This window comes from Ambystoma mexicanum, chromosome 2p (assembly GCF_040938575.1).
Source record: "Ambystoma mexicanum isolate Mex_15411 chromosome 2p, UKY_AmexF1_1, whole genome shotgun sequence".
In the NCBI taxonomy this organism is placed as follows: Eukaryota; Metazoa; Chordata; class Amphibia; order Caudata; family Ambystomatidae; genus Ambystoma; species Ambystoma mexicanum.
The window spans coordinates 1,331,920,181-1,331,938,442 of record NC_090923.1 but is presented as its reverse complement, the minus strand read 5'-3'; positions in this window follow the sequence as shown (position 1 = coordinate 1,331,938,442).

Sequence of the window (18,262 nt, the reverse complement as noted above, 5' to 3'; positions counted from 1 at the left end):
ATAATTGCACGAATCTCTGCCCATTGTCACGATTCATGCCCCTGACCCCTTCATGTATAACAGCCCCCCAGCAACAGTGGGACTACATCCCTTAAAAGTCGCCACAAGGGCCTCTAAACACTGTCATAAGTACACGTGGAGTCAGTCATGGCACCTCTGTGTATCAGTTACGGATCTCAATCCAACTTGGAGGCCTGTAACACAGCTCACTTCTTAGAACTGAGTTATGCAGACCAGTGTTTCAGGTGTGGTCGGGCCTTCAGGTGTGGCTGGCTATATAAGCCACGCCCAAACTGGAATACACATTTTGCGTTATTCTGCATTCCCAGCGTAACGCTCACGGTGTCCAGCTCCTGCTTACCTGCTTGCCTCCGGCCTGATCCTGAAGCCATCGATCTGGATGCCCGACCTGGAAGAACAAGAACAGCATTATTCACAACACTTACCTGAGTAAGCAACGGATCCTGAATCCATGCCGTGCTTCATTCGCCTCGCCAGCCACTCTGGAGCATCACCGCAACCTGCAAAGGTGAAGAAACAAGGACAGTGTTATTAACAGCACTTCCCTGGGTAAGCAGCGGATCCTGGACTCAATCCGCACTTCGCCCACTCGCCACTCCGGAGCATCACTGCAACCTGTACGGAGAAAGAGGAGAGAGAACACAGGTTAGCAATACTCACAATATATCCAATAACTGTGCCACGCTCTGCACATCAACACTTAACTGTAATCTTCACCGCCCAGCGCTGCAAACTCATTTTCATCCGGCGCATAGTCAAAAAGTCTAACCGCAACCATCCCTGCGGGAACAGAAGACATTAATTAGAGGAGTTGCATAGTGGAAAAAGGCAACATCAAAAACAAGGACAAAACGGAGGCAGGAGAAAGAGACAGATTAGAAACTGAAAGACACTATAACTCACCTGAAGACAGCAAGAAGAGTCAGAGTCACAGCCGGTCTGGACTCGATATAAGGGCCCATGGACCAGTGAAGAAACTAGGTCCAAAGGAAAGCCTGCACTCACAACGTGTACCTGCACAGAGAAGCAAGAGGGAGAGCTCTACGCATAAAAACCCAGGTGAGAAAAAACCCCAGGGGAAGGGGATTTGGGATCAGAGGGAGGTGGGAGTCCACCCACCACTGGCCCAAATGTAAACATTCCATTCTCCTGTCATGGGTGCTATCCAACGCCCGGCACATAACGAAGCAGTGAAAGCCAGAGATAGGGCACAGCCGCCCATCCAGCATTGTGTGGCGCCCCCGTCGATATCAGGTGAGCGTAACACCCACCCCTTAGCCTCAATCCCCACCACTTTGTCCAAATCTTTCTGTACATGCCTGTCTGCTCTTTAGCATATGACAGAATAATGCTATGTTTTTGTCCCATGTTTCGGCCTGTCTCAGCCTCCACATCTCCTGCATTTGGTTTACATATTGCGCAGGGTCTTCCTCTTCTTCCATAGAGTGTGCCATAATCAAATTTATATCCGGTGTGCTGGCATAAACTGCCCTTAAGGCAGCCCATATTTGTGTCCGACAATCATTAAAATCTGCTCCATCATGATTATAAAAGCCCATTTGTACCCCTGGGTAACCTGCTTTCCTCCATTTATTGTCTGCTTGGTCTCCTAATAATGCAGCAAACAAGCTTTTCATATCCCCCACCGCTAATGTAATGCTTGCTATCTGATTCCCAAGCACATATTTCCACTTGTCTGCTCCTGCTATGAGCGATGGCAGTGCCTTCATCAAATTGTTTCTATCCATGAATGGCCATGGCACGCATTGTGCTTGTGCAAGGCCTTTATTTAGCAATGGAAGTTGTGTTCCCGTCTGTTTAGCTGATAACGTTCTCCCCCTCTCATCCTTTTTACCACTGCCATGTGACTTGGTAGCACTCTGAGCCTTGGACCCCATAAACTCTCCACTCTTGGTGTTACCCTGGGTGCTATCTCTTTGCCTTGCTCCTCATCTGTTCCCCATTCCTCCCTCTCTGCTACTCCTGCATCTGTGTCCGATCTAATTGACTCATATTCTAAATTATCAGCATTCTGTGGCCCCGTTTAAGGCCTCTCATTGTTGCAGGAATCCTTTGTTTAATGTCCCTAATCGCTGTACTTTTAATTTGAAATAAAATATCACCTGCTTTCCATTCATCTGTTCCTACTGGCGCTCTTCGCCCTGCTCCCTGTCCCAGTGTTACTCATACAAGCTCTGCCTCCACCCTTCTAAGCGCTGTTTCTAAGTCTCTTTGTGCCCCGTTCTCTGTCTCTATATCTAATGGGTCCCATGGTGCATTCACTGCTGAGGGATGCAGGATGTTTTTATAGGTGGCGGGGCTCTCTTTTGCTCCCGTGTTCTTCATATACTGGACCTCTACTCTACTTGCAGCACTGCGTTTCCCGCACAGGCGAGGATATCATGTTTTCTCTCTCTTTTCTTTCTCACATTATGCTACCATGATGTCACCTTTACCCTTAACAGAGGAGATCCCACTGGCCACCTCAATATAATAATCAATATATATAGCAACACAGTCTTTTGCACTCACACTTAGAATCAACTCACTCCACACACATTGTGTCCTGCAAAGGTGCATTTACATCTATGCATTCTCCCAAACGCCTCTGATGGAGGTTCCCCATCAATTGCCTGCACAACTGGGCACAGTGTTGCGCTTCAAAGAACAAGCAGGGCTATTGTTAACACAACACCTGAGAAACTCTTCAAGTTGTGCACAGGGGATTGGTCACTGCAGATGGGCGCTGCAAACCAGGATGTGCAGCCGGAACACCCTCACCGAGAGTTTGGATTCAAATAGGGGGCACCACATTTGTAAAGAAATGATGTGACCCAAAACCAATACGATAACAATGTTTGAAGGCACAATAACCACAGTACCAATTTGCAAGTGAAAAAAAGTTTTATTACACTCAAAAGTCTCAGACTGACCCTTAGAACCGAACTGACATGGAGCAAGAAGTTACAGGTTATATATCAGAAAACCAGACATGTCCATAGATAGGTTATAAAACTCATCCCATCAACCTCATTGGCTGTTACCTGTATGACATGCTAATACCCCCCCCTATAGACCCTGGACTAATTGGCCACACCTTATGTAAGCCCACTCCCTTATGCACATGGTCCACTACATTGTCTCGATTGAATCCTAATACAGGATTGGTGCGCAGGTAGACCGTTACAATAATAGGTCTTGACCGTCACATAATGTGCACGCCTCCGACCCAGGCGCATTCATAGTAAGGATGCTGAGGACAACTCTGCTTTGATAATGGGTCTTCTCATTATTCCAGATGCTGCGGCAAACACAAGTTGCACCCTCAACTGTGTACTAAATGTATTGAAATCACTGCTGCTCCTCCTATCCCAAATCACAGTACGTTTCAGACAGGGCTCCCCCCTAATCGCCTTTAAACCCAGGGGCCCAGTAATGACATGACCAAGGCACCACTGCTTAGTCTGATTTTCAGGGATTTATTTGCTTTAGGTATGCGTCTACTTGTAATTCAAATGGGATTACCACTTCTTGGGTGAGGGCAGTTGTGCTCTAAATCTTTGCCTAGCCTGTTGACATCACAAACCCTCATGCCCTGTTGTCTTGAACTTGTCCTTCAAAGGGTGCATCCATACCTTCCCTTCTCACATTTAACATTCTTTTTCCAGCACCTCCAAGTTCTGCAGCTGGATACAATTATCGTTTATCTGCGCAGCGCAGGTTCCTCTGACCTCGGCTTCTCTCTTGAGGGATGGAACAGGGATTTGTCTTGAAAATGGGCCAAACAGAGCCACAGCTCCACATCAGGGCTTTCATTCTGCTCATCGTGTACTAGGACTAGGCATCCAATATGACGGCACTCTTACCATGTAGACCTGCATCACCTTTCTAATTCCATCTTCTCTCGCTCCACCTATTTCAACTCCCTTCTCACACCTTACGCAAGGCATAACATCATGTATTACTTTTAAACACTGGGCCTATAATACACTGTCCTATCTATAATTGCTGAAACCACAACATGAATACATGTGTTATTCTTTCTGTATTGCTATATGCTATATCTAATGTGTGGCAAAACTAACTACAAGTGATGCATGCTCACACTGCGGCCCTTATTAATAGGTATTTCTCAGCCTGAACCTTTTTACCTGTCTGGGACACAATACAGGCATCTCAACAACTCCCCTACTATTCCTTCTCGCCACTTGAAAAAGTACTCGACTTTGCCAGTCGTATCCTCTAGAATTGTCCACACTCTTCTCTCACCTGCAAACACTATCTCATTTCTAGTTGTTTTTCTGTGAAAAACCAGTCCCTCCTTACACTCCTACTGCTTGTCTCCAAAGCTTGTGTGTGCTTGAACTCCCGAACTAACACCATCTCCCCTACTCCCCTAAGCACACCAACCCCTCTAGGAAATACATTATCTCCCCATCCCATAATCTCCCTGCACTTCCTCTCATTTACGCTCCTTCTCCCTCTTTGCCCTGCACCACTGGAACTCCCTTTGTCCACATGTAAAAAAACCTTTCTACTATGTACTCTTTTAAATCTGCACTAATGTTCCACCTCCTCAACCAAGAAAGAGCACCCTCTTCTTACTCCCCTATAACTAACCCTATCTGACTAACCTGCAACCTCCTCTATTGTAAAAAAACCCTTGTACAACTTCATTCCCCTCGGACTACTGTATTTCATGTTCCTGTTCTGTCCCTAATTTCTGCATAATATATTCTTCACCATCCCCCAGTCAGTTGCTCAATATCTCTCCCATTTATGTATGGAAACTGATCCAGGATTGCCCCATTGATTATTGTTTTTCTTTTTCTGGGCGAAACACACTGCAACCTCAGTAAATACAAAAATACTAATGCAAACTAATGGACCCCAGAGATTAGCCATATTTCATTTGCATACTGATGATGCCATGTTTTTTTTTCCGGATTAGACACTACTGCTTATTACCTGACCAGAAATATCTCCAGCTGCTTTAGCAACAGTCATGAACAGGCAACCCAATATGCCCTAGGAGTTCAGTAAATATTCATGAACATGGTACAATAACCTGCAAAAACACTAATATTTAAGCAAACATTTACAATCATTACGACCTTGGAGGTAACCATGCCACAATTTGAGGCATGGTTACCCCCTTACCGGGTACCGGGTCCGGGTTCCTTGAATGAGGAATTACTGGGCCATTCCAACCTTGGAGGACCCAGTAATTCCTCATTCAAGGAACCTGGACCCAGTACATCCCCATTCCCATTCAAGCCCCCATAGGGCTCAATGGGAATAGGGAGGGAGCTAACAACGGGCCCGTTAATAACGGGCCCGTTGTTAGCTTCCTGGTCTGCTAGCGGGACCCGCTAAGGGCACCTGGTTTTACCAGGCGCCCTTTGCGGGTCCCACGAGCAGACTCGTAATGGGGCGGTAAGGTTGTATACGAATTGTTCGTTTTACAAATGTTCGAATTACAATTGACCTTTTCACAATTGACTGAATTGTGAAGGTCAATTGTAACATATATGTGGGGGGAAACCCCCCACAACCCCCAACCTAACGCCAAACCCCCCAAAACCCCTATATATATAAATAAATATATATTACCAAACAGATATATATATATATATATATATATATATATATATATATATATATATATATATATATATATATATATATATATATATATATACGGTCAATTGTGAAAAGGTCAATTGTGACCCTTTAAATTCGGTCAATTGTTCATTCGAACAATTGTAAAAAAACAATTTGGGTAATACCGGGCGGTAATGGGTTCACGGCTCCGGCACCATTACTGGTGCCGTTAGCCCCTTACCGCCAAGGTCATAATGACCGCCATTGTCTGTAATATAATGCAGAGAAGTATTCATTTGAATGCATTGTTATAATACATTTAGCAGCTGAAAGGTGTCACAAACGAGGAAAACATAAACCAAATAGAAGCATTATCATGGTGTTGATACACAAAACTAAACAATAATATTGCGGGGCACTCTCTACCATTTCAAGATGATGATCCCCATGGTGGAGCTAGAGAGCTCCAGAGAAGATGGTGGCTTAGCTGACAAATTGCAGTGGAGGCTGGCGGCACCGGGAGAACAAACAGGTATTTTCCAGCCAGCAGAGGGTGGCAATGGTGGCAGAGAGTCACCGGCAGGTCGGAAGAGACTGACGAAGGCCACCCGGGGAAGACGCTGCAATAGGGCAGCTGAGATTGCGAGTTCACCCCTGTTCAGGCAGAGGTAAGTGCATGGAAGCATGCACCCGTTGGCCATGCTCAGGAGCGTCGGCCTTCAGATGTCCCGTGGTGCATCCTGATTCTGGTTGCCTGGGTGCCTGGGGCTGCAGCCTGGCCTAAGCAATGACTGGAGTGAGAGAGACGCTGAAGAATGTGTGCCATGCATAAGGCAGGTGAAAACTGACGCCCAAGGTAGCGGGCCAGGCTGAAGAGTCGCATGCATCAGTCTGAAAGCCCAACTGCTGTCATAGGGAGCGGGCTGGGATGCCGCAGAGCCCAGCAATATCTGAATGGCCTTGTACCTGCAGGTTTGACACTCTCAGCCTAGCAGAGTGGGCCTGATAGCATCCCGCTCTTACTAGCACAGGAATCAACATCAACTGGATTGATCGTCAGGAGTATGCCTGACGGGTCGGTCATTCCCTATAGCTCCCTGCTGGGGTGCTGCATTAGTGAGTAAGAGCTACGTAGGACCCAGAAAGTACTGTAGCTTTGTGGTCTGCCTCCTGAGATACTCAGGCACTCAAAGGTTCTGTCCCCCATGGCTAAGAGCAATAAGCGATGTTAGCTATGTTGCACTATGCACACTCCTAATATAGAAATATTCAAACATTGATACATTATCTTGCGTTAAGGTACAGATTTACAGGAGATATAGGTGCAGGGGAGAAAAGACAGCCCTGACACATAGGCTGTATAAATAATTCAAGAAAAATAATTTCCCAACATTTCCTGTCCCCGGCACACTATCTTAGGCCTGAGACTAAGCTATTTCGTGTGTATGTACATAGATTATCAACTTACAATGAACTGTGTAGACATGTTGACATAATGTTGATATGTAAATTAAACAATAAAATATCACAGGTGTTTGTTATATAAGATTTTTTTTTTATTTGACCAAAAAAAACAACACATTTTGACAATTCTTCTCTTCGTCAGGGGCATGTTTCAATACTGTTTCTAGAAATAATGCAGACATTCATGAGAGGGTAATAGTATCACGTTAACAAATCTCATACATTATTATGTAATCCATTACTTATTTTCTGGTCATAAATCTGAAACATGTACCTCATAAGTTCCAGAGTGTTCAAAAGGTCATTGCAACTGCATTCGCAAATCCCACAGCATCAGTAGTAACCCGTGGACAACATGTACTGTGCCTGAAGAGGCCCCCCGAGTAACCAGAGGAGTAATGGTTGAGCCACCCACTCCTGCGCAAGATGCTACAATGGGGATATCTGACCTGTCCTTGATTTTTTCTCAGGTGAAGAATGGATTTAGGTCTGTGAACAGTAAATTGGACTGTCTGGTGTGCAAGGTCGACCAAATGCATCAAAGGATAGACAAGAAGACAGACGTTGAGGCACACAGCAGTGCTCTGAAAAATGGTGGTGCCCAAAGGAGACATGTGCTGCAGCAACTACAATCTGATATGAAGGTGGTCCAGGTAAGATCAAGGATCTGGAGTCTAGGTGCCGAAGGAACAATGTCAGATTTGTGGGGCTGCCTGGGTCAGTCTCGACAAACAACATGAAAACCTTCATGGAAACGTTCATCAGAGAAATCCTCCAGGACCCCTCACTCTCGTTCTGCAGTTTCTAGTTGAGAGAGCCCACAGATCCCTTGGCCCGGTCCAACATCCCAGACTGAATTCCAGCTCTGTGATAGTGCATCTACTCAACTACTGCGACAGAGACACTATTCTATGCCGAGCAGTGATTTGTTATACCAGGAAGCCTGAGACTCCTTTTTTACTGATCTAAAGTTGACCACTCAAAAAGCCTCTCAAACCATTTGATCTGTCAAGCAATGTCACTTTGACAAAAGCATTAAATATGCCATGCTTTTCCCTGGGAAACTTAGGCTGGCAGATAAAAACAAGACCCATTTCTTTACAGCGCCGGATACAGCGCCTCGCATGTGTTGGGCAGCCCCTGCAGGTGCGGGTTCTCGCAAATATGAAGGCTGGTCAGACATTACACCTGCAGTTAGTTTAATAATGTAAGCACACTGCCACTGGTTTGTTGAAACTCCTTACAAGTATATAATGTAACATCCCAAAATGATGAACTACATGGTCAGGTTACTCTCGGTGCTGCCGCCCCGTAATTGGGTCTTATCAGGAATAGCTCTATTTGCACCCATAGGTGATAGACTTAGTTCAACTGGGAAAATTGGGAAAAAGTCACTGCTAGTTTGCGTGGGCAGTGAGGGTGGAGGAGGTGGCTTTATATGGGACTTGGTTGCATGTTACTTCTGTTTGGTATTATACTTGATCTCAGCGTTAGACATTAGACCTGCAGCAGCACTGATCTTGGAGCTATTTAATAATCATTAAGATGTAAAGGCGCAGGTGTACTGTCACAAAACATGAAGCAAGTATATTTTGCGTGACTATTATTGAAGTGCAGTTCTTTTGCCATTCAGATTGCATTAGGCTCAGGCCTGGTGGCCAAATGTATTGCTGTGGTGCCATTTATTTTCTTTAGGTTTAGGCTTCGTAATTAATGATTCTCATTACTTCCATCTTTTAGTGCAGTTTTAAGCTTCGTGGACTTCAAATAGAACTGAGGCCTAGTCGAGGCCTGCTGCACACTACTGTTTGCCGTTTACCGAATTTGATTTAATTTTTGCAGCTTCCAAGAGAACATTCATTGGTTGCCATGTTAGCAGCTGGATGCGGGCAGGGTAATTATGAGTTATTGTTCCAAGAATTAGGTCACAGTTGTATCTTTCCATGAAAAACCTCTCCACAGAAACTCACACTTTTGATGGAATAATGGTAGTGCACAATGAGCTGATGGTTTGTGTAATTGGCATGAGCAGATGAAGATATATCAACAGCAAGGGCATGCTGCCAGGGGACAGAGCAGAGCAGCAGAATTTGGGAATAAACCTAAGATAGCAAGATGTCTTGTCACACAGGATGGAGCTTTCACTGTATCTAGTATGTTGCCATGGGGGGGCAGTTTTCGCCACTGTTCACTTTATTGGATACCTGGTGGGTTGCACTTCTGATGCCATTAGTTATTGTACTAACCAATAAGAGTAGGGCAATTTAGGCTGACTCAGGTTTAGGCTGACTCAGGTTTTATATAGGCCGGAGCTAACAGGGATAATGGAATGTTGCATAAGCTCAATTACTAGAACACATGATGTATTCTAACAGAGAGGTGGGCTGATGTCGTGTTTCCCTAAAGGTCTGCCTGGTTTCTGGACGGAAACACCAGGCCGGGCTGTGCAATGCAGTTCAAGGAAGCGCAGTGCTAGGAGGACTCAGATTGCATAGTAAGTAGGACGCATGTGTTGGATAAAATACAATGGTCTTCTCTCTCTCTCTCTCTCTCTCTCTCTCTCTCTCTCTCTCTCTCTCTCTCTTTCTCTATCTCTCTCTCTCTTTCTTTCTCTCTCTCTCTCTCTCTCTCTTTCTCTCTCTCTCTCGCTCTCTCTCTCTTTCTTTTGGTCTTTTTATTATTGCTGGTGTGTTGATGAAAAACTGTGGGAAAAGCTCCTCTTAACGGGGAAAGACAATGTTGTAGTTTAAGTGATAGTCCTATATATTGAAAGGACGGGATATCCCTGAGTTCCGAAGTAGAAGTGAACTTTAGGAGGTTTTGAGTGCCCTTGTCTCGAGCTAAGGAGACAGTGGAAGGATCTACATCATGGTTGTCCAACTCCAGGCCTCAAGGGCCGGAATACTGATGGGTTTTCAAGATATCCCTCATTAATATTCATGAGAAGAAATCAGCATACATTTAGAATCATTGTATGCACATTCATCTCATTAATATTAATGAAGGCTATCCTGAAAAGCCAACATGTTTCCGGCCCTCGAGGCCTGGAGTTGGACAACCATGATCTACATCATAGTGTAAATAAAGGTGTTTTCTGACAGAGGTTGTTAGCAATCGCATATGTAAAGGTGTTGTGAAAAATGTAAGTGTCTTTCCCAACCTACTCCCCAGGGATCGTCCACGCAGGTGGCCAGGGGCAGGCCATCAAGTTTAAATTCCTAACCTGGGGGTGGACAAGCAAGGGAGGACCACCTGAGTGGAGGGTCCTTGGGAATTGGAAAGAGGGTACATGAGGATGAGACATGGTATCTCCTGATAATGACCTTTCCAGCCCCCCCTTAGCCTTTATAAGGTATATTCAAGCTCACACTCCTCCTTTTCCTCCTTTGCCTAAACACTATTCAAATACTGAGACGAAGAAGAGGAAATCAAGAGGAGTACAGTTTTCCCATGTGAAACACCAATAGTGTCCTGGGACTAGTAAGAGGAAGATCAAGGCATACCAACTTTCACAATGAAAATGTCCCACTTACAAGGCCAGGCAGAGTCAGGCAATTGACTTTAACTTTGACCACCTACAGCCTGTTCACTATTTTGATTTATTTAAAAAGAACACACATGCTTGGCAAAGAGAGTGAGTTGGAGAACGATTTGGAGCGTGAGTCGGAGCGCGTAATGGAGAGCGAGCTGGAGGCCGGATCAGAGCATAACCAGGGACCAGGCCAAGGAGTATAGGATGCCGAAATGCTGACGGGGTGCCATGTGAAGCCGAGGGAATCGTGGGGAGGGAGCCGTGTATCCAGGGAGCCGGAGGTATCTGCAAGAGGAAGCCGAGGGCGCTCTTATCCCGTGGTGCATGCTGCCCAGTCCATGCTTGTTCCCCTGGGTAAGAATAAGAGCCCAAGAGGGTCTGAAGAGCAGACGAAGAGACCCTGACCTCAGACGCGAGGACCATTATGGAAGGAAAGCTGAAGGAGGCTGTCAACCTCTTTATCAGTAAAGAAAGGGTGGTATACATCGTATCGGAGTGACCGCGAGTGAAAGCACTCATCATTGAAAGTCTCCAGTAACCAGTTTAACAAATTAGTAATGTGAAAATGATACCACTAACAAGAGGAAATTGGTAAAAGCGTACTGGAAAGAAACAGTATCACAGAGTGATCATGTATAAGAATGTATGCATTTGAAAGTCTCTGGGAAAGTTAAGGGAAGCACAGCGATGGCAGGGGAGCTGTGTGCAGCTGAAAACTGAGCAAAATAGAAATCCTTTTAAAAGCTTCTCCTCGGAAGGGGAGCTAGAAGAAAATTGAAGTAAAGAGCAAAGTGTAAGAGCAAAAGAAGGCTACATTAAAATGGAAGTAAGAGCAAAACTGTGACACACTAATACTAAAAGAGACATTGTTAATGAACCAAAAATATTGAGAAGCATTGGGGTAGCCCCAACGCAGGAGGCTGATGCAGGAGGGCCGAAGAGACCCCGCCATAATAAACTGTGAGTAAAGTTAGGCACCTGGCTGCGCAACCTATAATGGGGGGACCTGCGGTCTGCAAACTGCGCCACGACCAGGTGAGGCCTAAGTATAAGAAGGACTTGGTTTTGCATGGGTAAGGGAGTCCTGCAACCAATAAGTGAATAGTGATATGTTCTGAAGGAACTGTTTTTGAAAACAACATTACAAAGTACTTGCTTGAGATATTGAAGTTGAAGGTCAGAAGGACTTGGTTTTCCATGGAAAAGGGAGTTGCATAAGCATCAAGAGAAGAGTGATATTGTCCGAAGGAACTATTCTGAATTATATTTTTGTGTTTAAAAACAAAGTAAACTTGAACGTTGACACTTTGAAGGATAATCAGGGGGGTCTAAACGCATGACAAGGGGAGCCTGAGAGACCCAGTGAAGAAGTAAATCCAGATAAAGAAAGGTACTGTGAATTTTGCCAAGTGAATCCTAAGAATTTATGGAACTTTCTTACCCTGAGTGTCTTGAACTTGGGCAAGGGAGCTGTGCAAGAGCTTAATTTTCACACTGACTTTGCTTTGAACACTGTTAAATTGGCCAAATGTTTTGACACAGACAGTAGTTTTTTTTTAATGATAGACTTAGACTTCCCTTAGTTTTATTTTCATCAGGGAGCATTCCCACCCTACAGTTAGGGCAAGATAGGTATTTTTCCATTCTGACCACCAAAAATAAAGTCTTTCCAAATCTATCTATTTTTCTGTGTCATCTCCTGATGCCATGCCTGTCTCATATATGGTGTCAAGTGTGCGATACAGTTTAACTAGCATAATTGAAGAACCCTATATTGCTACTAGTGGTCCCCTTAGTCGGAGAGAAAATCATAATAAGTGTTGAGGAACAGGACCAGGTCAGTAATCAAACAGGCCATCTCACTGAAAGCTCAGATACCTATTAATATTCAAGACCTGTTCTTTCACTCACAACTCCTCCTCAGCACCCGTCCAATCTATACCTACCATTTGCACCACTGAGATCATATTGTCCTAAAGGTCAGGGAAAACACATTTATATCAAGCCAAGTGGATTAGGAACCTCCCTTGCAGCCATTGATCACCCCTCCTCTTCCTCAACCCGACTAGTTCAGGACCCGTCTAGTCTTTTACCCTTAGGCCAATCTAACTTTAGAGCAAGGCTCTGAAAAGGGTTCAAAAAAACGTTCTAACTCTGAAACAGAAGTGGTGTGGGCAATTCTATAACCTGCACCTCAAAATGGCATCCATCGAAGAAGCCTTAGCTTGGTTGACTGACCATCTGATCAAGGTGGAAAATTGCCTACAAGATGGGTTGGAAAGGTTAATAGGAGCACAATAGAGACCCACTATTCCCCAGGGAGTTCTTCAACCCTACAAAGAGGGAGAAGATCTAGGAATTTGTTATTGTATTTCGAACGGCTGGCAACACAATTTCATTGGGACGATGATTTAAAGCTACGTTACTTATGTCCTTTACTTAAAGGAGGACTACAAAATTCATACCAACTACTCAACCTCCCCGGAACTGGTACCTTTGCAGAAATTAAAGAAGGGCTGGAAACATTAGTAATTCTATCACCAAAAACTGTGAGTCATTAAGTTGCATCCTGGGGAAACTCATATAGAACACCACTTCCCTCTAGTTAAAAGGGAAACCCCTACCAGGGATTATTGAAATAATTAACATTGAGCAATTTATCCATTCCCTACCTCCTTATTTACAACGGGCTGAACTGCAATTAAACAAATCTATTTTGGCTTTAGCCATTGAAACCGCTCAAAATCATTCCGATGCTAGTCAGCACTTTCAGTTACTACATTCAAAATGACTAAAAGAAAGAAGGTCGAGCACCAACTCGTCCCTCTCTATCCCAGCAAGATAGGTCTGGAGTCCTATTATGACCTAGGGAACAAATATCCAAAGCTAAAGAAAGAATAGAAAGAAGGACAGACTCTAAAAGTAGGGAAGAAACCAAGAGAGAGGAGGTTAGATTCACCAAGTCACCTCCGCTCATCTGCCTCTCATGCAAAGAACCAGGGCATCTAGACTGAAATTTTCCCCAAAATCGAAAAGAAGAACCAATGGATATGGGTTGCTTAGAAGGATATGAATGGGATGAACAAGAAGGGGACATTGAGACCTTAAGTATATGAGCCTGCCATGATAAATAGTACTCAAGTAAAAGCCTTGATAGACTCTGGGAGTAAGCAAACTACCATTTGATCTGACCACCTAAACCCTGAAGTCCTTAAGTACGCTTGGTAGGTTAGGATCCACTGTGCTCATGGGGATCAAGAAATCTATCCCAAAATACCTGTCCCCATCTATATCAAGGGCAAACGCAAGGTAATCCTTTCAGCCATAATATCTGGCCTACCAGAAGAAGTCATTATTGGTAGAGATTTTCCAGAATTCTCCTCTTTGATACAGGACATTAGAACCCAGACACCCACATTCTCTCCACATCTGGCATCAGGCAGGAAGAACCGTTTTCCCTACATATCAACGTCTGTGAATGGCCTACCCCAACAGAAAGCACATTTCAATCAGCGTTTTCCCTCTGGCAGGAGGCCAGAGATTTAGGGGAAGGGTATTTGGAAAACCTATGGGTCTTTCCCAACCTACTCCCTGGGCATCTTCTGCACAGGTGGCCACGGTAAGGCCATCGCATTTCAATCCCAACCATGGGGATGGACACGTGAGGGAGGACCACCTGAGAGAAGGGTCCTTGGGGATTGGAAAGAGGGTACCTGAGGGTGAGATATGGTAGCCCCCCTTCTTAATGATGACCTTTCCAACCCCCCTTCAGCCTTTCTAGGGTATATTTAAGCGCACACTCCTCCTTTCCCTAAACACTATTCAAGTACTGAGACAAAGAAGAGAAAATCTAGAGGGGTACAGATTTCCCATGAGAAACACCACTATGATACTGGGACGAGGAAGATGAAGATCAAGGCACAACAACGTCCCCAATGGACATGTCCCATTAACGAGGTCAGGCAATTGACTTTAACTATGCCCACCTGCAGCCTGTTCACTATTTAGATTAATGTAATAGGAACACACATGGTTGGCAAAGAGAGCAAGTTGGAGAACGAGTTGAAGGGTGAATTGGACTGCGAGCTGGAGGGCGGATCACTGCAGAACCAGAAACCGTGCAAAGGAGAATGGGATGCAGAAATGCTGAGAGGCTGTCAGGTGAAGCCGAGGGAAGCGTGGCGAGGGAGCCGTGTCTGTAGCAAGCCAGAGGTGTCAGCAGGAGGAAGCCGAGGGGCATGCTTATCCCATGGTGAATGCTGACCCGTCCATGCTGGTTTCCCTGGGTAAGAATAAGAGCCCAGGAGAATCTGAGGGCAGGCAAAGAGACCCAATCTCAGGCGCAAGGACCGTTAAGGAAGCAAAGCTGGAGGAGGCTGTAAAATCTTTTGTTGGTAAAGAAAGGACAGTATACATTGTATCAGAGTGACCGTGAGTCAAAGCACTCGTCATTGAAAGTCTCCGGTAGCCAGTTTAACAAATGAGCAATGCAAAAAGGAGACCGCTAACAAGGGGACAATGGTAAAAGTGTTCTGGAAAGAAACAGTATCACTGAGTGGTCACGTATAAGAATATATGCATTCAAAAGTCTCTAGGAAAGGGAAGGGAAGCGCAGCAATGGGAGGGAAGCTGTGTGCAGCTGAAAACTGAGCAAAATCAAAATCCTTACAGAAAATCGTTGTCAGACGGGGAGCTGGAAGAAAATTGATGTAAAGAGCAAAGTGGAAGTAAGAGCAAAAGAAGGCTACAGAAAATGGAAGTAAGAGCAAAACTGTGAAACACTAATACTAACAGACACATTGTGAGTGAACCAAAAATATTGAGAAGCATTGGGCTTGTCCCCAAACAGGAGGCTGATCCAGGAGGGCCAAAGAGACCCCACCCTAACAAACTGTGAGTAAATTTAGTCACCTGCCTGTGCGACCTGTAATGGGTGGACCGTGTGGTCTGCAAACTGCTCCACAACAAGGCGAGGCCTAAGCATAAGAAGGACTTGGTTTTGCATGGAAAGGGAGTCCCGCAAGCAATAAGTGAAGGGTGATATTTTCAGAAGAATCTGTTGTATACCTTTATGTTTGATAACAAAGTTAAGAAGGACTTGTTGAGATACTGAAGTTGAAGTTCAGAAAGAATTAGTTTTGCATGGGGAAGGAATCCAGCAAGCAACAAGTGAAGAGTGATATTTTCAGAAGGAACTGTTGTTAATGATATTTTTGCATTTGAAATCCAAGTAACCTTGATCATTGACACTTTGAAGGATAATCAGGAGGGTCTAAGCTCAAGACAAGGGGAGCCTGAGAGATCCTGTGAAGAAGTCAAACCAGATAAGGAAAGGTACTATGACTTTTACCAAGTGAATCCTAATGACTTGTGGAACTTTATTACCCTGAGTGTCTTGAACTTTAGGAAGGGAGCTGTGGAAGAGCTCCATTTTCACATTGACTTTGCTTTGAACACTGTTAAGATGGGCAAGTCCCACACACCCCATTACTATATAGAAGTGAGAGCAATCATAGGTTTTGGCACAGCCAGAAGTTTACTTGTGACTGACATACTTAGGGCCTTATTACACGGTAGGCGGTAAGGGTTTACCGGTACCGGTATTTTACCGGTACCGGTAAATCCTTACCGCCTTACTACGAGGTCCCTTTGCGGGTTGGGGTATTTAACACCTGCTTTTTGCAGGCATTAAAAACCAACCCGCAAAGGGACCCATGGAGCTAATTACGGTACCGCAATTTGCGGTACCGTAATTAGTGCCTTCACCATCCCCATTATGCCCTATGGGGCAAAAATGGGAATGGGGAAGGGCAATGGTGGAAGGGGGAATTACCGCCCCGCCAACCTTGGAATGGGGCGGTAATTCCCCTTTCCACCAAGGCGGTGCCGGTATTTTACCGGCATGAACCATGGCGCTAATAGCGCCATGGTTCTCCGCCTACCGTGTAATGAGGACCTTAGACTTTCCTTAGTTTTCTTTTTCGTTAGGGAGCATTCCCACCCTAGAGTTAGGGCAAGATAGGCATTTTTCCATCCTGACCACCAAAAATAAAGGTTTTCCAAATCTATTTGTCTTTGTCATCTCTTTATACCATGCCTGTCTCACAGTGTTTAGGTATTGCTAGTAATTCTGTATGTAAAGGTGTATGTTGTTAAGTATTGTCAGTAATTGTGTAGAGAGAGGTATTTGGAGTCAGATATTTGTGGCAATGATTGTGTTTTCTGTTTGTCAGATGTTGTCAGTTGTTGTGTTACTAACCTGTTTTTTTGCAAGTTGAAAGTTTTAGAGACAGGAACCTTTTGACATTTTAGTTAACAGGTGCCGCAATTAAGACAGCGGGGGCAAAGGTTGGTGGTAACATTGGAATGTCATTGGAGCATATGTGTAAACCGCTTCAACCATATAAATGGAAGATTCTAAAGTACCATGAAGACTACAATGTGAAAATCACTTTATTCTGGGGACTATGGATGTCAAGGCACTCAATACGTCTATAGATCATGAGTTGGCATTAACAATTATTAACTACTTCTTCAAAAACAAATCAGTCTCTTTCATACTCCAAATGGACATGATTAAAGAATTCCTAGCCTTTACATTGCAGCATAATATCTTTGTACAGGCAGATGAAGGGTGTGGCCATGGGGAAAGCTTTGCGTCCCCATTAGCAAACCTCTTCATGGGTGTCTAGGAATTTATGCACGTTTTCACCTTTCCTGACTTTTCTGAGAAAATCCACAAGTGGATTCGATATATTGATAATGTTTTTATTATGTGGAAGGGAACCGAGGATGATTTGGACACATTCAACCATTATCCTAACAAAAATACTTTTGGATTAGAACTTACCTTAGAAAAGAGCACCGGTCACATCACTGTTTTTTGGACCTACACATATAATTTGTTGAGAATAACATATGTACGAGAACATTTAGGAAACCCACTGAGGTTAATGCTATCCTACATGCATGCAGCTGCCACAAAAGGAGTGTAATAACTAGCATCCCTAAAGGGGAGTTCATAAGAGCAGGGCACAATTGTAGTGGGGAAATAGCTTACTAAAAGGAATCAACTATTATTGAAAAAAGATTCTTGAAGCGGGGATATACCACCAAATGCATAAATGAGGCAAGAAGGCAAGCTGACAGTATGAACAGAATCTCACTACCTAACCTAACAACCAAAACCTGTCCAGAATAGAATTGGACACGCATTATCACTACATATTGTAGAAACAACAAGGACTTTCAAAGGATATTCAACAAGCACTGGCACATCCTACTATTGGATGATGAAATTACATTTCAAACAAACCCGAGTTTGTCTTCACTAAAGCTCTGACACTTAAAAACAAATTTAGCCCCGGTTTTATGAGTAGTCAACAATCATTGGTCCAGACTAACGTACTTATGGGTAAAAAAGTGAGTTTTAGAGAAATTGTATGTGCTGTTCCATGTGTAAACATGCTTTAAACAATGTCAAAACCTTTGTGACCAAAGATAAGAAGGCTTGGCCAACTCTGGATTTTGTCAAATGCAAGACCACATGTGTAATTTACAATGTTATATGTATATGAACAGATTATATGTGGGGGCAATGATACAATAACTCAAATTTAGAATTAGGGAACACATGAATAT